The following is a 25095-nucleotide window of genomic DNA, read 5'->3' on the forward strand; positions in this document are numbered from 1 at the left end:
TCAAATCTCACCTCCACCTCCTTCCCTTCACGGAGAACAGTTCTAACATCCTCAACCTATCGTCATTACTGAACTTTTCCTTTTCTGATATAGGCTTATACAGAATATATAGAGCAGAAGATATTTGAATTAATGAAAATGTTTTGTTGACGAGCTGTCCTTCCAACAGTTCCATCAGATTAGCAAGTGACGTTCTCAATCACAGTTTAATGGCAGAAACCAGCTCACTCAGAATTATGCAGAACCCCCAACGGTTATAGTCACTTACCAGGAAGGCCAATTATACCAAGTATCAGATAGAATATGTTCCTGACTGTGTCAATGGAAAAATACATTTTCTACCAGAAATGATACATTCCTTCAAGTGTCATGGTGTCAACGTAAATCATATTCTGATATGATACAATCTCTTTTTATATCACCTGCATGATCTCTCTCAGGATCGGAGGTTACAGCACTCTTTCTGATGTCATGTTTGAATAAACAGAATGCAGCAGCTGGGTTAATTCCCTGATGTTGAAATATATTTAGAACAGGGAACTAATTTGACTGTCAACCAGGCATTACAACAGGACAAGTCTGATCGAAGAATGAGTAATTATTCATACCCGTAACTGTGTTGGAAAGTAATGGAGTTACTGTTTCTAACATTGCTCACACTATCCCTCACCATTTTAGAGATGGCCCCTGCAGACGAGGAAGTGCTCTGCAGAGTGTACCATCAAACTGTGCAGTGTCCTGTTGTTAACCAAGACATTGGACTGGGAGAGCACCAATGAGTGTGATCATGGTTGGTAATGCTATAATTAGGAGGACAGATAGCATCCTTTGAGTGACACATAAGGGGGGTAGTGGCCCAGTGGTATTATCAAAGGAATATTACTCACAAGACCCAGGTAATGTTCCAAGTTGCAGGGTCTGAGTCTCCTCGTGACAGATGGTGAACAAAATCCAGTTTAAAAAACCTGGAATTAAGGGTCTAATGCTGCCCATTGCTGATTGCCAGGAAATAATATCCTGAGAGTTCAATAACCTCCTTTCGGGAAGGAAACTGCCATCCTTACCGTTTCTGACCTACATGTGAGTCCAGACACACAGCAATGTGGTTTACTCCTAACAGCCCTCTCAGCAATAAGGGATGGACAATACATTCTTTCCAAGCCACTGAATCATGAAAAAAATCAGATGGGAGACTGCGTGTCTGATGCCACTGTGAAGCACAACACGAGTGGAATAGAGAGGATACTGGTGAGGGAACAGGAGGGTTTCATTGTTGTACAGAATCATAGAATATGCAGAGTGTGTAAGCAGGCCCTTCAGCCCATTGAGTCCACACTGACCTTCGGAAGAGCATCACTCACAGACTCACCCCATTCCTGTAACCACACAATCCCCATAGGCTAATCCAACCATCTTACATATCCGGGGATACAGTGAGCAAATTAGCATTGCCAATCTACCTCACGTTCGCATCTTTGGACTGTGGGAGGAAACCAGAACACCCAGAGGGACCCATGCAGACACACGGAGAATGTACAAACTCCACCCCTCTAAGGTTGGAATCGAATGCAGGATCCTAGCGCTGTGAGGCACGACGGAGTCACCGTGCTGTATCATGGTGCCTGTTAACACTAAATACATCGGCAGGAACAGGCAAGAGGTACTGTTTGGGGAATCTCAGTAATTAGGAACAAAATCTGTTTAAAAAGGACTTCAAGGAATGTAATCGCTGAATTATTACCAGAAAATGTGTAAAATACTAAAGACGTGAGAAGATGAGGGAAGTGAACACATGGGTGAAGGAGTGATGTGGGAAAGAGGGATTCACATTCGTGGGGCATTGATGTCTTCATTGGGACAGTATGGGACTGCACCATTTGGACGGGCTCCACCTGAACTGATCTGGGACATAAAGGATGGAAGCACTAGGAGCAGGAGTAGGCCGTCCGGCCCTTCGAGCCTGCTCCAACATTTAATAAGGTCATGGCTGATCTATTCGTGGATTCAGAACCACTTACCCACACTCTCACCGTATCCCGTAATTCCTTCAGGTTTTCAAAACATGATCTACCTTCACTTTAAAAACGTTTACTCAACCAGCATCAACTGCTTCCCTGGGCAAGGAATTCCATAGATTAACACTCTCTGGGGGAAGAGGTTCCTTCTCAATTCAGTCCGAACTCTGCTCCCTCTAATGTTGAGGCAATACCCTGTTGTCCTAGTTTCACCGGCCAGTGGAAACATCCTCTCTACTTCTAGCTTAACCATTTCCTAAGATACCCTGCATTCTTCGGAATTCCAATAAATATACTCCCAATTTATTCAGTCTCTCCTCATAAGGCAACCCCCTCCCCCCACTCCGGTATCAACCTAGTGACCCCCCCACTCTGCACCAACCCCAGTGCCAGTACATCCTTTCTCAAGTAAGGAGACCCAAAGTGCACACAGGACTCTAGGGGTGGCCTCACCAGCACCTTGTACAGCTGCAACATAACCTCCCTGCTTTTAAACTCAATCCCTTTCGCAATGATGGACAAAATTCCATTTGCCTTCCTAATTCCCTGTGGTACCTGCAGACCAACCCTCTGTGATTCACACACAAGACACCCAGGTCCCTCTGCACAGCAGAATGCTGCAATTTATTACCATTCAATTAATAATCCTTGTTCCTGTTACTTCTCCCAAAATGGATGACTGCACATTTATCAATATTGTATTCCATCTGCCAAATCTTTGTCCACTCACTCAATGTATCTATGTTAGAAGATAGAACATTACCAGCGCAGTACAGGCCCTTCAGCCCTCGATGTTTTGCCAACCCGTGGAACCAATCTGATGACCATCTATCCTACACTATTCCATTGTCGTCCACATGCCGATCGAATGACCATTTAAATGCCCTTAAAGTTGGCGAGTTTGGCTACTGTGGCAGGCAGTGCATTCCATACCCCAACTACTCTGAGTATAGAACCTACCTTGGATATCTCACCTATATCTATCACCCCTCAATTTAAAGCTATGTCCCTTCATTCTAGCCAGCGTCACCTGAGGAAAGAGACTCTCACTGTCCAAACTACCTAACCCTCTGATTATCTTATATGTCTCAATGAAGTCACCTTTTAACCTTCTTCTCTCTTACAAAAACAGCCTCAAAGTCCCTCAGGCAAAAGTGAAGACTGCAGATGCTGGAAACCAGAGTCTAGATTAGAGTGGTGCTGGAAAAACACAGCAGGTCAGGCAGCATCCGAGGAGCAAGAAAATCGATGTTTTGGGCAAAAGCCCTTTATCAGGAATGAAGGCAGGGAGCCTCCCGGGTGGAGAGATCAACGGGAGGGGTGGGTGGGGAGGAGGTAGCAAAGAGCACAATAGGTGGATGGGGGTGGGGATGAAGGTGATAGGTCAGAGAGGAGGGTGGAGCGGATAAATGGGAAGGAAGATTGGCAGGTTGGACAGGTCATGAGGACGGTGCTGAGTTGGTTGCCATTGCTACTCTGTCCAACTATTGTACTCTTTGCTACCTTCTCCCCACCCCCACCCCCCCTCCCGTTTATCTCTCCACCCTGGAGGCTCCCTGCCTTCATTCCTGATGAAGGGCTTTTGCCCAAAATGTCAAGTTGCCTGCTCCTCGGATGCTGCCTGGTCACAAGTCCCTCAGCCTTTTCTCGTAAGACATTTCCTCCAGACCAGGCAGCATCTTAGTAAATCTCCTCTGAACCTTTTCCGAAGCTTCCACATCCTTCCAATAATGCGGTGACCAGAACTGTGCGCAATACTCCAAATGTGGCTGTACCAGAGTTTTACACAGCTGCAGCATGGTCTCATGGTTCCAAACCTCAATCCCTCTGCCAATAAAAGATCACACACTGTATGCCTTCTTCATGATCCTCTCAACCTGAGTGGCAACATTCAGGGATCTGTCTGCCTGGACACTGAGATCTTGCTGCTAATCTACACGACCAAGGATCTTACCATTAGCCCAGTACTCTGCATTCCTGTTACTCCTTCCAAAGTGAATTACCTTACACATTATCGCATTAAGCTCCATTTGCCACCTCTCAGCCGATCATTGCAGCTTATCTATGTCCCTCAGTAACCTGCAACATCCTTCAGTAATATCCACAACTCGACTGACCTTTATGTCATCTGCAGATTTACTAACCCATCCTTCTATGCCATGGCTCCAGGTCATTTATAAAAATGACAAATGGCAGTGGCCCCAAAACAGATCCTTGCGGTACCCCACTACTAACTGAACTCCAGGATGAACATTTCCCATCAGTCCCAAACCACTAAATCACCCTCAATTCCATGCCTCCATATTCTGTGCAATAGCCTACCGTGGGGAACCTTATCAAACACCTGACTGAAATCCATATACAACACATCCACTGCTTTACCCTCATCAACCTGTTTGGTCACCTTCTCAAATAACACAATAAGGTTTGTGAGGCAGGACCTACCCTTCACAAAATCATGTTGACTATCCCTCATCAACTTGTTCAATTCTAGCTGTTTATAAATCCTCTCCCTTATAACCTTTCCAACACTTTACCCATAACCAAAGTAAGGCTCACTGGTCTATAAATACCAGGGTTGTCTCTATTCCCCTGCTTAAACAAGGGAACAACATTTCTATTTTTGAAGAAGTAACAAGGAAGATTGATGAGGACAGAGTAGTAGATGTGATCTATGTGGACGTCAGTAAGGCATTCGGCTAGGTTCCCCAGGGGAGCCTGATTAGCAAGGTTAGATCTCATGGAATAAAGGGGGAACTAGACATTTGGATATAGAACTGGTTAAAGGTAGAAGACAGAGGGTGGTGGTGGAGGGTTGTTTTCAGACTGGAGGCCTGTGACCAGTGGAGCGCCACAAGAATCGGTGCTGGGTCTTCTACTTTTTGTTATTTACATAAATGATTTGGATGCGAGTATAAGAGGTACAGTTAGTAAGTTTGCAGATGACACCAAAATTGGAGGTATAGTGGACAACGAAGAGGGTTACCTCAGATTAAAACAGGATCTGGACCAGATGGGCCAATGGGCTGAGAAGTGGCAGATGGAGTTGAATTCAGATAAATGTGAGGTGCTGCATTTTGGGAAAGCAAATCTTAGCAGGACTTATACACTTCATGGGAAGGTCCGAGGGAAAGTTGCTGAACAAAGAGACCTGGGAGTGCAGGTTCATAGTTCCTTGAAAGTGGAGTCAGAGGTAGATAGGATAGTGAAGAAGGCGTTTGGTATGCTTTCCTTTATTGGTCAGAGTATTGAGTACAAGAGTTGGGAGGTCATGTTGCAGCTGTACAGGACATTGGTTAGGCCACTGTTGGAATATTGCATGCAATTCTGGTCTCCTTCCTATTGGAAAGATGTTGTGATACCTGAAAGGGTTCAGAAAAGATTTACAAGGATGTTGCCAGGGTTGGAGGATTTGAGCTTTAGGGAGAGGCTGAACAGGCTGGGGCTGTTTTCCCTGGAGCATTGGAGGCTGAGGGGTGACCTTATAGAGGTTTATAAAATTATGAGGGGCATGGATAGGATAAATAGGCAAAAGGCTTTTCCCTGGGATGTGTGAGTCCAGAACTAGAGGGCATAGGTTTAGGGTGAGAGGGGAAAGAGATCTAAAAGAGACCTAAGGGGCAACGTTTTCACGCAGAGGGTGGTACATATATGGAACAAGTTGCCAGAGGATGTGGTGGAGGCTGGTACAATTGCAACATCTAAGATGGGAATATGAATAGGAAGGGTTTGAAGGGATATGGGTCGGGTGCTGGCAGGTGGAACTAGATTGGGTTGGGATATCTGGTCAGGGTGGACAGGCTGGACCGAAGGGTCTGTTTCCATGCTGTACATCTCTATGTCTCTATGACTCTATCCTCCAGTCTTCTGGCACTATTCCTGTAGACAATGACAATGTAAAGATCAAAGCCAGAGGCTCTCCAATCTCCTCCCTGGCTTCCTAGAGAATCCTCGGATAAATCCCATCTGGCCCAAGGGACTTAGCTACATTTACACTTTCCAGAATTGCTAACACCTCTTCCTTAAGCACCTCAATCCCATCTAGTTTAGTGGTCAGTATCTCAGTATTCTCTTCGACAACATTATCTTTTTCTGGTGTGAATACTGATGAAAAGTATTCATTTGGTGCTTCCCCTCTCTCCTCTGACTCCATGCACAACCTCCCACTATTATGTTTGACTGGCCCTAATCTTTCTCTTGTCATTCTTTTATTCTTGATAAACCTATAGTAAATGATGGGGTTTTCCTTGATCCTATCCACCAATGACTTCTCATGCCCCCTCCTGGCTCTTCTTAGATCTCTCTTTAGGTCCTTCCTCACTCACTTGTAACTCTCAAGCGCCCTAACTGAGCCTTCACGTCTCATCTGAACATTAGCCTTCTTCTTCCTCGTGACAAGAGATTCAACTTCCCTAGTAAACTCTGGCTCCCACGTTCAACAACTTCCTCCCTGCCTGACAGGTGCATACCTATCAAGGACACGTAGTAGCTGTTCCTTGAATAAGCTCCACATTTCAATTGTATCCATCCTCTGCCATTTCATTCCCATCCAAAGCATCCTAAATCTTGCCTAATTGTATCATAATTGCTTTTCCCACAGCTATAACTTTTGCCCTGTGGTATATACTTATCCCTTTCCATCACTAAAGTAAACATAACCGAATTGTGGTCACTATCACCAGAGTGCTCATCTATCTCCAAATCTAGCATCTGGCCGGGTTCCTTACCCAATACCAGATCTATTGTGGCCTTGCCCCTTTTTGGCCTGTTGACATATTCTGTCAGGAAACCCTCCTGCACACATTGGACAAAAGCGGACCCATCTAAAGTAGTTGAACGATCGTATTCCCAGTCAATATTTGGAAAGCTAAAGACCCCCCTAACAACTACCCAGTCCTTCTCACTCCTATTGAGAGCGAGAGCTGCCAATGTTGTTAGTCTCAACATGTACCACAACAACTGGATCCTCCCACCCCCGCTCCAATATCCTTTCAAGCCGGTCAGTGATGTGCAGTACCCTGGCACCAGGCAGGGAACACACCATGTGGGACTCCCGATCCGGCTCACAAGGGATACTATCTATCCCCTAATAATAGAAGCCCCAATAACAAATACTTGTCTTTTTGCTGCCCCCTCTAGAATGGCCTTCTGCACCTTGGTGTCATGGTCAGCTGCCTCATCCTCCCCACTGTCCTTTTGCTCATCCACACAGGGAGCAAGCACCTCATATCTGTTGGATAATGTCAAAAGCTGAGACTCCTCCACTCCCGAGCTCAGGATCCCCCTACCTGCCTCATTTACAGTCACACCCTGCTGTCCCTGATCACTGACTGAATGTGAATTACTGAATCTCCCAGGTGTGACTGCCTCCTGAAACAAAGTGTGCAGGTAACTCTGCCCCTCCCGGATGTGCCGCAGGGTTTGAAGCTCAGATTCCAGATCATCAACTCTGATACGGAGAACTTCCAGCATCCAGCCTTTGCTGCAGATATGGTCACTGCTGTTCACAATGGGATCAGTCAGCTCCCACATCATACAGCTACAGCACAGCACCTTCCCAGACACCTCGACTCAATTCATGTATTAATTTATACAAATTTATGAGTTAAATCATTTCTAGTACTTCTCTGCTCTGGTCTTATTCAAATGAACAATTCATAGATAAATTAAAAAGAAGTAATTGTTTTAACTAAACACAAGATACAGCAGAAATGTTAATAGAAAAGCCTTACGTTACCAACCCACCAGAGAGCCCTTTGTTTTGGTTCGAGGAGGAGGGCGGGTGGGAGACACGGCACGTTTAGTGTCTCAGGTTCAGCCGCTGCCCAAATATATTCCCAGCAGCCCCTTGGTGCTTGCAGCCACCTCTCGCTCTGCTGCTGTCTATAAAATAAAGGCTGCTCACGCTCAAGGTCAGTCCTTGAAGAGGGAAATTGACCTTCCCAGCAGCCCCCACCTCACCCTCTGCTTTCAAACTGACCAATCTCCCCTGGCAACAGCAGAATTGGGGAGTGGGGGAGGGGGAGTGGAGCCAGGAACGTAAGTGACTGATTTAAAAACTTACCTCGAGTGTAGGGGCCCTGCACCTTTGTTTAGCAGCAGGAAGAGCAGGAGTGACGATTCAGGGCTGACGGGAAGGTGAATCATTGATTTAAAAAAATTACCTCGTGAATAGGTGGAGCGCACGGTGAGCAGGAGCAGACTCGGGACTGCTGGGTAAGTGAAGGAACATATTTGGGTGGTTACTTTAACCAAAACACTACTCAGGTATTGTCTCCCACTCATCCTCATCCTCCAGAAAGGGAACCGGCAGGCAGTGCAGGGATCCCCTGTGGCTGTTACCCTCAATAACAAGGAACCCATTTTGGATACTGTTGGGGGGGGGGGTGCGGGGAAATGACTTACCAGGGGTAAGCAATGGGGCACAGGTCTCAGGCAGAGTCTGTCCGTGTTGCTCAGAATGAAACAGAGAAAGGAGCAGAGCATTAGTCATTGAGAACACCTTAGTTAGGGAAACAGATAAAGGTTCAGGGGGAACAAGAGAGACTCACTGTTGGTGTGTACCCTCCCAGGTGCCAATGTCTCAGATCGGGTTTTCAGGATCCTTGAGGGGGAGGGGGAGGGGGAGGTGGAGGGGAGCAGCCCCAATTCGTGGTCCACATTGGCACCAACAACGTAAGTAGGAAAAGGGATGGGGATGTAATGCAGAAATTCAGGAGCTAAGCTGGAAGATTAAAGCTGGTTTGTTGTCTGTGCCACATGCTTGAGGGGGGTGAGGAATAGGGAGAGAGAAATAGGGAGAGAGAGAGGAGTTGAACACGTGGCAACAGGGATGATGCAGGAGGGAGGGATTCAGATTCCTGGATAGTTGGGGCTCATTCTGGGGTAGGAGGGACCTCTACAAACAGGATGGTCCACACTTGAAACAAAGGGGTGACAATATCCTGGGGGGAAAATTGTCAATGTTGTCGAGGAGAATACTGAGATACAGGCAACTAAACGAGACAAGATTGAGGTTCACAAGGAGGAGGTGTTAGCAATTTTGGAAATAATGAAAATAAATAAGTCCCTTGGTTTGGATGGGATTTATCCTTGGATTCTCTGGGAAGCCAGCAAGCAGATTATACAGCCTTTGGCTTTGATTTTTATGTCAAACTTGTTTACTGGAATAGTGCCAGAAGACTGGAAGGTAGCAAATGTGGTTCCCCCTGTTCAAGGAGGGGAGTAGAGACAACCCTGGGAATTATAGACCAGTGAGCATTACTTCCGTTGTGGGTAAAGTGGTGGAAAAGGTTATAAGGAGATAGGATTTTTAATCATCTAGAAAGCAATAAGTTGATTAGGGACAGTCAACATGGCCTTGTGAAGGGGAGGTTGTCCCTCACAAACGTATGAAGTTATTTGAGAATGTGACCTGACAGGTGGATGAGAGTAAAGCGGTTGAGTTGGTGAACATGGATTTCAGTAAAGTGTTTGATAACATTCCCCATGGTAGGCTACTGCACAAAATACAGAGGCATAGGATTGAGGGTGATCCAGTGGTTTCAATCAGAAATTGGTCAGTTGAAAGAAGATAGAGGACAGTGATTGATGGAAAATGTTCATGTTGGGGATCAGTTACTATTAGTGTCCCGCAAGGATCTGTTTTGGAGCCACTGCTGTTTGTCAGTTTGATAAATGACCTAGATGAGGGTTTAGAAGGATGGGTTAGTAAATGTGTGGATGACACTAAGGTCGGTAGAGTTGTGGATAGTGCAGAAGGATGTTGTCCATTACAGAGAGACATAGATAAGCTGCAGAGCTGGGCTGAGAGGGGACAAATTATGTTTAATGCAGAAAAGTGTGAGCTGTTTCACTTTGGAAGGAACAACAGGAATAAAGAGCACTGGGCTAATGGTAAGATTCTTGGTCATGCAGATGAGCAGAGAGACCTCAGTGTCCCATGTATATAGATTCCTGAAAGTTGCCACCCACATTGATAGGATTGTTTAGAAAGTATAGAGTGGTTTTATTGAGAGAGAGAGATTGGGTTTTGGAGCCTGGAGGTCATGGTGCAGCTGGTAAAAACTCTGGTGTGGCTGCAATTGGAGCATTGCATAGAGCTCGGGTCACCGTGTTATCAGAACGATGTGGAAACTTTAGGAAGGGTGCAGAGGACATTTACCAGGATGTTGCCTGGTCTGGAGGGAAGATCTTATGAGGAAAGGCTGAGGGACTTGAGGCTGTTTTTGTGAGTGATAGGGTTAAGAGGTAACTTAATAGCAGCATGCAAGATGATCAGAAGGTTCGATAAGGTGGATAGTGAGAGCCTTTTTCCTCGGATGGTGATGGCTAGTGGGAGGGGAGATAGCTTTAAACTGAGGGGTGATAGAGAAAGGACAGATGTCAGAGGGAGGTTCTTTACTCGGAGAGCAGTCAGGGCATGAAATGCCTGGCCTACAAAAGGAAAAGACTTGAGAACTTTAAGGGCGTTTACATGGTCATTGGATAAATATTTGGATGAAAATGGAATAGTGTAGGTTAGATAGGCCTCAGATCAGTTCCACAGGTCGGTGCAACATCGAGGGCTGAAGGGCCTGTACTGTGCTGTAATGTTCCATATTCTCTGTTCCATGTTTAAAGTCCCTGAAGATATTACCCAGCTCATTTAGATGGGGAGGCAGGGACTGTATCGGTCCAAGGATAGTGTCAGTGTGCTCGGACGGCTATTGGGCTGGAGACTGTCGGCTGCAGTTGGCTCCTCCTCCTGCATCCACAGGACTCCAGCCCTCTGTCCATCCCCCAGCGTTTACACTCATGGGCCCCTTCCAGACGACACCATCAGGGTGCCATGAGGGGTTTCCGGTCCAGGCTGCCTTGATCCAGCTATCTTCTTCTCCCCTCAAAGACCCAATAACAGAAATTGATGCTCAGGGGAGGCGTGGTAAGGTTTCAGTTGACTCAGGCATGACTATTTTATCTGTCCACCCCGTGTGTCTCCACTGTCAGTATACCCGGAATTTACATTGTGGAATCGTTCTCCCAACCTGCTCCCATTCAGATAGGTCAGCTCCAGGTCCAGGAGACATTTGTCATTGCCAAGAATCCAGCTGTTTCCCTGGTGGGTCACCAAGTCCTGTGTAAACTTGGTGCTTCGATCCACTGGTCTGATCAGGGCCTGTTCTTGGAGCTCCCTGATCACTCTGTGGTGTAGGCCCTGAGTTTGCTGTTGCAGTGCTCTCACCCTGTCACACAGGCACTGTTGTAGTGCTGGCAAATACAGAACAACCCCGTGAACCTCTCCTGTACCCCCTGATAGTGGATTTAGAAGGAAGCACCAATCCCTGTTTCAGCTTTCTCTATCATCGTCTCCTGACATCCCATTATCCCGTAATTACCCATCGCACGGCCCTTTTTACCCACTCTCTGGTCCCTGATTGATATGCAAGCCTCATGACCCCCTTGATTAGGCCAGTCAGGTCACTAGAGTAGAATGGGTGGGTTTATTTCAGTCCCGTGGGCCTAGCTGCTTCCATCCAGCTTGATACTGTCCAATCAGCTTTGTTCACATTGGGTCCCACCTTGGTGCCCCATGTCACTGTCTCTATTAAGTCCACACATCAACCTGAGGAAATTGGTGCTATGATCCAATCCTTGTCTTGCAGTGAATCTCTTCGGGAGACCCATTGTGGGAACTCTCAGATTCCTGTATTTCCTGATGAGGCCAGTTGGGTCTGTCTATTGGCCAGTAATTTCACTCCAGTATTAGCCTCACTCGCCCCATGACTATGTGTCCCACCGGTCCTCACATCCACCCCCCCCCCCCCCCCCACACACACCCCGTCCCTGAGGGCACTCCATAAAAATCATGTGGAGTTGGTGGTTACTTCTCCACTGCACCGTGTTCCTGTCCGTCCTGGTGCGGCCCTCCCTTGAGGATGTCTCTATAGACTGTCCCCTGATGCTGAAATAGACATTCACCCTTTATTGATGCTCTGCTCTCTCAGGGGGTGGTGTGTCCTTCTCACAGTCCTGTCATAATCCCATTTTACCGATTCCCATAGCGGGCAGGAACAATGAGTGATGGTTTGTTCAGGATTTGCGTGAAGTAAATCAGATTATTATCCCCATGGCACCGGTCGTCCCTGATACCAATGTGATCTTTTCCTCCCTCCCCCCTCCCCCGGATTCGGCTTGTCCCACTGTCATTGAGCACTGCTCAGTGTTTTGCTCCATTCCACTGCATGAGGATAGCCTTCACCTTTGGGAAGGCCGGGCAGTGTGTGCTGTGACAGGGTCAAATGCACACCCTTCTAGACCAAGCCACTTAGTGTACTTTAGGTCTCTTAAAAAAGTGCTCTCTCCTTGTTGGGAGGGACCGTTAAAGGTTTTACTGACCACGTGAAACTGCCGTTAAATTGGAAGGACAGAAGGAGTGGGTGCACACAACCAGCTGTAACATCCAGAACCCACCAAATCAGCAACTACTAAAGTGAATGATGGGAAATCTGTGGATGTAAATCTTGGGCCTCCTCAGCCTGCAAATGACTGAACCTAGAGATGTACGGCCTTGTGGAAGGGCTAATAAAAGTACCCGTCAGTTCTGTAATGAAGACAGAATACAATGTGCATCACCCTCTAATGCTGTTTTGAGTCGGAATATACAAGGGATGGGTCAGGGTCTGGGCAGCGTTAACCATCTTTCCTCCACTGCAGTGAGGGGTCAAAAAGGGGACCTGATACTTTGCAATGTTGGTTCTTGGAAGTGAAGTCTCCGCTTTCTGGTGGATTTCCCAGGATTCCCTTGTAGTGCTTCTGGGGGGTTGTGAAGGGAGGTCATGACCCACAAGGAATCTGCCCAGAATGCTTGCAGACAGCTTTAGGGACTTCCTTGATCCTATCTGCCAACAACTTCTCATCTCCCCTTCTCGCTCTTCTTCGCTCTCTCTTTAGGTCCTTCCTGGCTAACTCGGAACTCTCAAGTGCCCAAACTGAACCTTCATATCTCATCCCTACATAAGTCTCCTTCTCCTGACAAGAGATTCAACTTCTTTAGTAAATCACGGCTCCCTCGCTCGACAACTCCCTCACTGCCAGGTATATAATTATCAAGGACACACAGTCGCTTCTCCTTGAATAAGCTCCACATTTCAATCGTACCCATCTCCTGCAGTTTCCTTCCCCACCCTATGCATCTTACATCTTGCCCAGTCACATCATAATTGCCTTTTCCCCATTCTAACTCTTGCCCTGAGGTATATACTTATCCCTGTCCATCGGTCAAGTTAGCATAACCGAATTGTGGTCACCATCACCAAAGTGCTAACCTACCTTCAAATCTAACACCTGACTGGGTTCATTACCCAGTATCAAATCCAGTGTGGCCTCGCCCCTTGTTGGTCTGTTTACATACTGGGTCAAGAAACCTTCCAGAACAAATTGGACAAAAACTGACCCATCTAAAGTACTCAAACTATAGTATCCCCAGAGGTGAAAATGTGATGCTGGAAAAGCACAGCAGGTCAGCCAGCATCCAAGAAGCAGGAGAATTGACATTTCGGGCATGACCCCTTCCTCAGGAGGGTCCACGGTTATCGGGAACAACACCGTTTCTGCCGTCGCCGCAGCAACTTCCACCCCCAGTGACATCACTCACCTGCACAACGACCACACCTAACCCCGTCACCACACCTAACCCCGCCCCCACACCGATCTCCGTCACCACACCTAACCCCGCCCCCACGCCGATCTCCGTCACCACACCTAACCCCGCCCCCGCGCCGATCTCCGTCACCACACCTAACCCCGCCCCCGCGCCGATCTCCGTCACCACACCTAACCCCGCCCCCGCGCCGATCTCCGTCACCACACCTAACCCCGCCCCCGCGCCGATCTCCGTCACCACACCTAACCCCGCCCCCGCGCCGATCTCCGTCACCACACCTAACCCCGCCCCCGCGCCGATCTCCGTCACCACACCTAACCCCGCCCCCGCGCCGATCTCCGTCACCACACCTAACCCCGCCCCCGCGCCGATCTCCGTCACCACACCTAACCCCGCCCCCGCGCCGATCTCCGTCACCACACCTAACCCCGCCCCCGCGCCGATCTCCGTCACCACACCTAACCCCGCCCCCACGCCGATCTCCGTCATCACACCTAACCCCGCCCCCACGCCGATCTCCGTCACCACACCTAACCACGCCCCCACGCTGATCTCTGTCACCACACCTAACCCCGCCCCCACGCCGATCTCCATCATTCTCCTGCTCCTTGGAAGCTGCCTGACCTGCTGCGCTTTTCCAGCGACACATTTTCAGCTCCAATCTCCAGCATCTGCAGTCCTCACTTTCTCCTATAGTATTTCCAGTCAATATTTGGAAAGTTAAAATCTCCCATAACAACTCCCATGTTACCCTCAGTCCTATCCAGAACCAGTTTTATAATCCTTGCCTCTACATCTCTGGAACTATTCAGAGACCCATAGAAAACTCCCACTAGGGTGACCTCTCCTGTTTCTAACCTCAGCCTGCACTACCTCAATAGCGGAGTCCTCATCAAACATCCTCTCTGCAACAGTAATACTGGTCTTGACTAACAATGTCACAACACCCCCTCTTTTACCATCTTCTCTACTCTTACCCAAACATCTAAACCCCAGAACCTGCAACAACCATTCCTGTCCCTGCTCTATCCATGTCTGTGAAATGGCCACAACATTGAAGTACCAAGTACCAATCCTTGCTGCAAGTTCACCCACCTTATTCCAGATGCTCCTGGTGTTGAAGTAGACACACGTCAAACCACCTTCCTGCCTGTTGGTACACTCTTGTGACCTTGAAACCTTATTTCTGACCTCACTGCTCTCAACCTCTTGGACACTGGAACTTCAATTTCGATTCCCATCCCCCTGCTGAATTAGTTTAAACTATCCGGTTCACAAAACAGACAAGTTTAAAACTAATCGGAAAAGTCCTGCATGATACCATCCCCATGAATTGGTATCTAAGGTGGTGAATTTAGCAAGAACCCAACTGCCCGAATGGTGCTCCCCCTCCCCCCAACTTCAAACACTATGCTTCCCAGTGTCCCATCGATATTGTGGTTGTATTCGCCGAGCTGGGAATTTGTGTTGCAGACGTTTCGTCCCCTGTCTAGGTGACATCCTCAGCACTTGGGAGCCTCCTGTGAAGCGCTTCTGTGATCTTTCCTCCAGCATTTATAGTGGTTTGAATCTGCCGCTTCTGGTTGTCAGTTCCAGCTGTCCGCTGCAGTGGCCGGTATATTGGGTCCAGGTCGATGTGCTTATTGATTGAATCTGTGGATGAGTGCCATGGAATTCTCTTGGAATTCCCTGGCTGTTCTCTGTTTGGCTTGTCCTATAATAGTAGTGTTGTCCCAGGCGAATTCATGTTGGTTGTCATCTGCGTGTGGCTACTAAGGATAGCTGGTCGTGTCGTTTCGTGACTAGTTGGTGTTCATGGATGCAGATCGTTAGCTGTCTTCCTGTTCATCCTATGTAGTGTTTTGCGCAGTCCTTGCATGGGATTTTTGCTCATGCTGGGTATCGGGTCCTTCGTCCTGGTGAGTTGTTGTCTGAGCGTGGCTGTTGGTTTGTGTGCTGTTGAGTCCTAGTGGTCGCAGTAGTCTGCCTGTCAGTTCGGAAATGCTCTTGATGTATGGTAGTGTGGCTAGTCCTTTGGGTTGTGGCATGTCTTCATTCCGTTGTCTTTCCCTTAGGCATCTGTTGATGAAATTGCAGGGGTACCTGTTTTTGGCGAATACATTGTATAGGTGTTGTTCTTCCTCTTTTTGCAGTTCTGCAGTGTGTTGTGGCCCTTTTGAACAGTGTCTTAATGCAACTTCTTGTGTGTGTGTTGAGGTGGTTGCTTTCGTAGTTCAGGACTTGGTCTGTGTGTGTAGCTTTCCTATACAAATCTTTTCACAAACTTTGTCCCATCGATAACTGGGACGAGAGATAGGGACAGATGACAGAAAGACCAAACCCGGGACAGAGATACAACATAAAAAGGGAAATATTGAATGACTTAGCGACAGCACATGGGGCAGGAGCATCAACCAGTCGTGCCCTTGATTTGGCCGACCAGGACAATAAACTCAGAGTCCTGACCCAATAAGGGAAACAGACTTTGGACACTATTAATGAGCAGGATGCCAACGGGGAAATAGTTGGGAATAAAGCTGGCAGCCTTGTTGGGGGATGTGACTACAGATTGATTTGTTTGGTTGGTCTCCCAACTGTGCCTGAGTAGTCACCTTCGTAATCATTTTTACGTATTTTTACCGGGTGCAAAAGTTGGTCGAACCTCCACGTGGTTCCCCTGGAAACGGCCTGAGGAAGGAAACTCGATGACGGAAGAGTGGTTTTAGCTTGCTTTATATGGTTTTATTGGTGTGGATTTTATCATTGATTTTATCCTTGGTTTTATCCAGCGGTGTGTAGTCACTGGTGGTTTTAATTTACTCTTTCTGTCGCATGAGCATCAGGTCGGCTAATACGATCAGAGCAAAAACAAGAGACGGCTGGTGAACTTTCGGTCAATTTTAGAAACCCCTTTTATTTTGGCAAATTGGCAATTGTGTCGAGCGCCAACATTTCCGGTTGGGTGGGAGACCAGAAAAATAACAGCACCACATGATTGCTATTGGCGGCACCGTGTGCCAAATGCATTAGCCAAATAAGGACTCAACCATCCGTTTCTACGCAAACGGAAGAGACCATCATTGTTACTCCAGTACGACTGCCCTCAGGCAGGCATGAGGGAGACAGTGAAAGTGCCGAGAAATGTCATGATCGAATTAAAGAATTCATAGAGAAGGCCCCTCTAGAATCTAGTTCTTTTAATAGTTGGACAATTTTTAATTCTAATTTTAAAGGGCCCTTTAATTTTAGTCAAAACAGAATCAGAGTGCGATAGAGAGAGAAGTGTTACCGAGAAAGATGAAATAGAAATATTAATAGAGTACCTGATAAATAATTTCATTTGTAAATTTTGTAACAACATTTATAATACAACAGGACTGTTTAGAAAACACTTAAATCAGTGTCAGGGGATAAAAGCACAAAGAGTTAAGTGTAGTCAATGCGGCTGGGAGGGGAGTTCCCACTCAGTCACTTGTCACTATCCTAAATGTAACAGTAATGAAAGTAGGAATGAAGTAGATAAACTATTCCAATGTGAAATTTGGCCACTGAGATTTACAACAGTCATAGGTTTAGGGCAGCACGAGAGGCATGTGCACCCAAATTTAAGGAATATTAAAAGAAATAAAGAAAAGAAAAGGTAATTTGGAAAAGGTAGAGAAAGGTAGGAGTTTGGTTCAACTCTGAAATAGAAATGTTAAAACAGTTAGAACAGGAACTTACAGGCTGTAAAAATATTCATAAACTTATTGCAGAAAAACTAAGAACTAAAACACCAAAACATATCTCCGATAAAAGATTACTCAAAACAAAATCGGACTAGCGATAAGGAAGTGGGCACTAAGTCAAGAAATAGTCCCCATGAATGATAATAGAAATGAGGAGAATAGGGACATGGATTTCGATACTCCAATGGAAGGTGTAGTAATAGAAGGGAATAGTCATCAAGGAAATATTAATACTAAAGGGGAGGTCAGAATCTATAACTCGGCCACTAACAGAATTATTAGAGATGATGGAGGACAAGATAAGTAAAAGCAAACGTTTAACAATAACTGACTATGATAGCATTATGGATATGGTAATTGGGAGATTAATGAGAGTAATAAATCATATAAAAAGGATTTAATTATTAAGCATCAGGATATTCGACAAAGAGATAATGCAAGATTAAACAATGCTAAGAGAAGATATAGTAGGAAAGAAGAAAATTAAAGAGATTCAGGTTTTACACAAAAATAAAAGACAGTACCGAGCTAGAACTATGATGGGAGCTCCATCCAAATGTCAATGTCCACTCAGCAAGGAGGAGCTCGAAGATCATTTTTAAAATAGATGGTCTATACCTAACGATAAAAGTAACTCAAGAGGCTTTGCCAAGTATAAAGGTCAACTTGTGGGGTCTGTGAGATATTCTGACCAGCCCAGTCACTGTGGAAGACGTCAATCAGGCCTTAAAGGCGATGGATGTTAAAACCACGGCCGGGCAGGATCAATGACACTCAGATGGGATTAAAATATTTAACAAAGATAATACGGTAATCCCCAGAATTTATACAATCTGGCTTAAAATAGGCAGTATCCCAGATGTATTAAAGATAAGCAGAACTGTATTAATCCCTAAAGTCAGTGATGAGGTCGGTTTAAAGAATATTAATAATTGGAGACCCATCACAATAGGCCCAATTTTGCTGAGAATTTTTACTAAAATTATAGCAAATAGGTTAAGTAATAAATTTAAATAAATGGCAAGAAAGGTTTTTTTGGCAGGGGTCGCAGGTTGTGAAGAAAACATCAAAATACTTGAGAACATTATCAATGGAGCTAAGGAAAAGAAAATTGACTTAGCTGTGGTATTTGTCGACCTGGCTAAAGCCTTGATACTTTTGGGCACAAATTGATAATTAACGCCCTTAAAAGAATTCAACTTCCTCCAGATTTTATTAAATTAATAAGTTTATACAATAATTTTACTAGAATTGAAGGTTTTAATTGCAAAAAAAGTTTGATCAAAGTTTTAAAAGGAGTTAAACAGGATGACTCCTTGTCACGGATTCTTTTTAATAAAGTTATGGACCCCCCTCATAAACACTATTGAAAATGGTTAAAAAGGAATATCTTTAGGTCAGGATAGGGAGAGTTATTATTGTGTAACCCTAGCGTTTGCGATGATACAGCATTTATCAGCCAATCCTACGAAGGAATGGCTTACAATTTAAAACTGACATAGATTTTGCAATAATACTGGCATGGAGGTTAACGTAAGAAAAACTAAAGGATTTTACTTTGCTTATAAAAATAAAACATTTATTTATAATAATAGGGCTAACTGGAAATTTAATGAGGGAGAGATACAGTTTATAGATCCTGGAAATGCCGATAAATACCTAGGTGCAAAAATTGATCCGTGGATTGGGATAAGTCAATCGCATTGGGAAGACCTGCTAGGAGACTGGATCGATAATCTTAAAAGATCTCTTAAAACCCATACAGAAATTGGAACTCTTGAAAGTATATTTTATCCCTAGACTTTATTATTATTAATTTTATCAGAAGCATCACTAATTTATCTTAATAGACTTGATAATATAATTGAAAGTGTGGTTAAAGAATTATTACATCTCCCACAATCTGTCGCAGATGGGTTTTTATATACGAGGACGCGAGGGAGGCCTTGCGCTGAATAAACTATCGACATTTATTCCAATTGCCATTTTAAAGGAAATACGAAAAAATTATACAGATCAGATGATGACATTTTACATGCTTCATTTTCATTCGAGGGTTCGAGTATAAATGACAAAAATGCAAAAATTTAGTGAATTGAAACATTAAAGGAAATCTGGAATCCAAATATAAATGGGCAATTGGAAGAAATGGTTCTTACTGATGAGGAGAACAATGGTATCGAAGAGTTTAGTAACAAGAACTATACCAACTGGAGGAATATAGAACATCAGAAATGGATGGCCTTGCCCTGTCAAGGGGGGGACACCCTTCACTTCAAGAACAATACCATCTCCAATAATGGGTTGACAAAAATTCAGCCTACGAAGACATCCAAAGTAATAAACTCTATTTTATTACAAACAAATGTATATCCTACAAGGGCGTCGTTAACCTATGGAGGGCCATTTAACATCAAGAATTGTTGGCGTTGTAATGAGACCTCAAACGATCGCACACATTTCAGGATAGTGTCCCTACTTTAAAAAAAAGGAGGATTAAGAGACACAATAGAATAGCGGAATTTACAAAGTTTGTGAAGATGAGAGGATGGATAACATATGTGGAACCACGCACTAAAGACAAAACTGGGAAATTATGGATCCCAGACAATCTTTAAAAAGGAAAATCACATTTTGGTGGTAGACGTAACAATCAGAATGAACATGTAACCTAACTCACTTGAACAGGCTTGGGAGGAAAAGAAAGGAAAATATAAACATCTAGAGAGTGAAATTATTGCCCTCACAAAAGGAACAAGAGTATCCTTTTATGGATTCATGACGGGATCCCGAGGAAAATGGTTTGAGAAGAACAATGAACTAATGAAAGACCTTGGGGATTGAGAAATTTAAAACCTTTGTTCAAAACATCACGAATCTAGTTTTATCTTTAACTCTTGAGCTTTTAAGGATTTTTATGGACTCATAGGATTCTCTATTTGACATAATTTAATAACATTAGAATATTTAAAATGTTTAATTTTAGATTAATTAGGGTCATAGGTTAAATTTTATTTAGTATTTTAACATTTTAATGTTTTAATAATAAAAGTAAATTATTTTAATTCACTAATTAAGGGTGGTGGGTAATACAGGTGTAATTTAATTAAAGTGCACTAAACACACAACAAATGATGAGCGGGAATATAACCGCACGGTTGAAAAGCCCAGCTCATTCCTCGCTTTAATCAGTGATTCTGGTTTACAATATTTTATCCCGTTCCCTTTAAGATCATCTGGCTGTGGTTAGCTCGATAGGGGTACACCTACATCAACAAGCGACGATAAAACTCGGAAAGGACACGATCCATTCACATGGTGAGTGCATGAAATTAGCCGGGCTGGAAGGAGATTCCCAAACGAGAAACCAGATGATGAGGGGAATTGGAAGGTGACAGCATGGAACAGAACTGGACCCTGTGCAGCAAACATGGACAGTGGGGGATAGACAGGGACAGGGTCCATCCTGGAGCAGCAATGAACAGATTGAATCATTATTTAAGGGAAAGAAACACTCCAAATGATCAGACTGCCAACTGAGGCAACTGACCAGAGTCTGGCTCAACGGAGACTGTAAAGGGACTCCTGGGAAAGCATTAGGGATGGTGTTAGGATTCCCAATAATGACACACGACAGAATTAGACTAAAGGTGTCTGAGGCAGTAAACACAGGCATGATTCATGAGGATCTATGGATAGGAGATGACAACATCCTACACAGTACGCAGTAGAGAAGAACAGGAGGTTCATAGGCACCACTCTGGACAAATATCACCAAACTAATCCTGTGATAACAGGCCTGGACCCAATTTATTCAAACTCACACACGCTGCGTGGCTTCAAGACAAACATCATCTTGAATTGCCCCAGAAAGTTTCGCAATCCGGACACCAACATAACCCAGGGGGAGCCTACAGGGGAGGGGGGGATACTGCTCCAACCTCCCCTAGCCCTTATCTGTATGGGACAGCCCAATGCAATGTCAGCACCACCACCACCCTCTGTATTAGGCCCCACATCCCTGCCAGAATAGGCCAAACCCAGCTGATAAATCGACACAAAAGGGACAGGGTGGAATTCCATGGGAGTGAGAAACTCCAGCAAACGGTGGAGGAATACCCAGTGAAGTATAATCCCGGTCTCCTGCCCCTGCAGGAGGAGTCACAGCAGATTCAAGCCCGGTTGGACACAGCCCATAGAACCATCACCAAGGCGATACAGCAGGCCCATGATCCCAATGAACAGGTAAAGGAGACTCGAGTAATGACTTGGTGGGAGGATTTCTGGGACTGGGGCTCCAACATACAAATCCATCCCTGTGTCTGCCTTCCTGACAGTGATAACCGTGTGTGTTACTGACTCTGGTGAGCCCAGTGTACATCACCAGTCCTCACTGTTACATTTACCCAGTGGAAGAACAAACTGTCAAACTGAATTTGGAGACCTCCGTCCACTTCCGGTCTCCCCCAGCCTATTGAAACCTTGTCGATATTTGATTAAACCCAATTAAATCAGTCTTCGTTACCATTGTGCATACAATGTTCTGTAATATTTGTTTTCTGAGCGAATTTTGAGATTTAAAACATTTGTTCGATATTCCCATTTTCCATTCTCCAATGTATAAAGTATTCCCCGGTTTTATAACGTTTCTTCACTTTCAAGTTCCCAGTTCTGAAACCTTTTGTAAGAAATTGGTTTGATTTTAAAACTTGTTTGGCTTTGCCATTTCATTTGTTGTTTGATCAGGCGAGTGAATCTTAGCCACCCTTGTGCACGAATACGGTTTGATTTTCTTTTATTATTACTGACTTTATGTTTTTATAACGTGTGGCCATTGTAGTTTCCCTCTTGTTTTGTATTTGCTCATGTTTCCGATACCTTATTTATTCCTGTTCCTGATATGAGTTCCATGTACCTTTCTCATGCCATCTGTAACACTCCAGTTGGTTATGTATATATTGTGCTTGATTTGAGTCTGAATGGTTGTCGACCCAAGGTAAAAACAATGACTGCAGATGCTGAAAACCAAATACTGGAGTAGTGGTGCTGGAAGAGCACAGCAGTTCAGGCAGCATCCAACGAGCAGCGAAATCGATGTTTCGGGCAAAAGCCCTTCATTGAGAATAAAGGCAGTGAGCCTGAAGCGTGGAGAGATAAGCTAGAGGAGGGTGGGGGTGGGGAGAGAGTAGCATAGAGTACAATGGGTGAGTGGGGGAGGGGATGAAGGTGATAGGTCAAGGAGGAGAGGGTGGAGTGGATAGGTGGAAAAGAAGATAGGCAGGTCGGACAAGTCAAGGAGACAGTTACTGAGCTGGAAGTTTGAAACTCGGATGAGGTGGGGAAGGGGAAATGAGGAAGCTGTTGAAGTCCACATTGATGCCCTGGGGTTGAAGTGTTCCGAGGCGGAAGATGAGGCGTTCTTCCTCCAGGCGTCTGGTGGTGAGGGAGCGGAGGTGAAGGAGGACCAGGACCTCCATGTCCTCGGCAGAGTGGGAGGGGGAGTTGAAATGTTGGGCCACGGGGCCGTTTGGTTGATTGGTGCGGGTGTCTCGGAGATGTTCCCTAAAGCGCTCTGCTAGGAGGCGCCCAGTCTCCCCAGTGTAGAGGAGATCACATTGGGAGCAACGGATACAATAAATGATATTGGTGGATGTGCAGGTGAAACTTTGATGGATGTGGAAGGCTCCTTTAGGGCCTTGGATAGAGGTGAGGGAGGAGGTGTGGGTGCAGGTTTTACAGTTCCTGCGGTGGCAGGGGAAAGTGCCAGAATGGGAGGGTGGGTCGTGGGGTGTGTGGACCTGACCAGGTAGTCACGGAGGGAACGGTCTTTGCGGAAGGCGGAAAGGGGTGGGGAGGGAAATATATCCCTGGTGGTGGGGTCTTTTTGGAGGTGGCGGAAATGTTGGCGGATGATTTGGTTGATGCGAAGGTTGGTAGGGTGGAAGGTGAGCACCAGGGGCGTTCTGTCCTTGTTACGGTTGGAGGGGTGGGGTCTGAGGGCGGAGGTGCAGGATGTGGACGGAATGTTTTGGAGGGCATCTTTAACCACGTGGGAAGGGAAATTGCGGTCTCTAAAGAAGGAGGCCATCTGGTGTGTTCTATGGTGGAACCGGTCCTCCTGGGAGCAGATACGGCAGAGGCGGAGAAATTGGGAATACGGGATGGCATTTTTACAAGAGATAGGGTGGGAAGAGGTGTAATCCAGTTAGCTATGGGAGTCTGTGGGTTTGTAAAAAATGTCAGTGTCAAGTCGGTCGTCACTAATGGAGATGGAGAGGTCCAGGAAGGGGAGCGAGGTGTCAGAGATAGTCCAGGTAAATTTAAGGTCAGGGTGGAATGTGTTGGTGAAGTTGATGAATTGCTCAACCTCCTCGCAGGAGCACGAGGTGGCGCCAATGCAGTCATCAATGTAGCGGAGGAAGAGGTGGGCAGTGGTGCCGGTGTAATTACGGAAGATGGACTGTTCTACATAGCCAACAAAGAGACAGGCATAGCTGGGGCCCATACGTGTGCCCATGGCTACGCCATTGGTCTGGAGGAAGTGGGAGGATTCAAAGGAGAAATTGTTAAGGGTGAGGACCAGTTCGGCCAAACGAATGAGAGTGTCAGTGGAAGGGTACTGTTGGGGACGTCTGACCACCGGACAGAGATTGGTCTTCTATTTTGTGATCCATCATACCTTCGTTCAGGATCAAGAGGAGGGACTGTGGTGGGAGAGTCTGTCCAAAATCATTGATTTCTGATGAATTTCAACATGTTTTTTTGTCCATTTGAAGCATCAATCAGAATTATTTTATTGCCTTTGGGCAGCAGGCTTGGTGATAAACCCGGTGAAGTGTGAATTCGCAAAAGCACAAGTCACATTCATGGGCCATGTGATCGAACACACACATCGCCCATGGGATGTGAAAACAAAGGTTTTTGGGAGCTTTAAATTCCAAAGAGAGAAGTACCATGATTCCTGCGACTGTCTGATTGGTAAAATACCGTACGACCTTCCAATGACAATGTGGCTGCTTCATTGACGGACTTGAAGTGCATAAACTTTCAGTGGATGAAGACAGACAGGCAAAAGGTATTTGACATCCTGAAAGAGGTGCTCACCACTGCCTCAGCGTCAGGCACAAAGTCATTCAAGGTGGCTATCAATGAGAGTGATGTGGGTGTCGGTGCTGTCTTCTTGAAAGACGACAATAAGATTGCATTTTTTCCATAAATCTATCAAATTGAATTATCAAAATAAATATTCCACGATTGAGGAGACCTTGAGCTTAGAGTTAGTGTTGCAACATTTCAACCTTTTTATTGTCAGTAAGGTGTTAGAGATAATTGTATACACACTGATCATAATTTATCCCGAAAACTTCCAAGGGTTAAGGGCAAAAATTCCAGATTGTTTAAATGGAGCTTATTATTGCAGCCAGTTTGAAGATTATACACATGGCAGGACAAGAGAACATAAATACTGATGTATTGCTGCAGCTTTGAGGGAGATGGAGGTGTTCAGTACCAGGAGAAAACTGACAAAATGGTCTGTAATGGTGAATGTCCGCACAGTTACAGTCAGGGTGTATTTATTGTGGTCTACTGACAGCCTAAAGCTGAAGGCTTTCAACAACTGAAGCCATCTTTGTGAATGGATGAGTGTGTTTTTTGTTTAAAAAGAGGGGAGGTGTGACAACACTAGGTCTGAATATCAGTTCCTCCC

Source organism: Chiloscyllium punctatum, chromosome 42, assembly GCF_047496795.1.
Source record: "Chiloscyllium punctatum isolate Juve2018m chromosome 42, sChiPun1.3, whole genome shotgun sequence".
In the NCBI taxonomy this organism is placed as follows: Eukaryota; Metazoa; Chordata; class Chondrichthyes; order Orectolobiformes; family Hemiscylliidae; genus Chiloscyllium; species Chiloscyllium punctatum.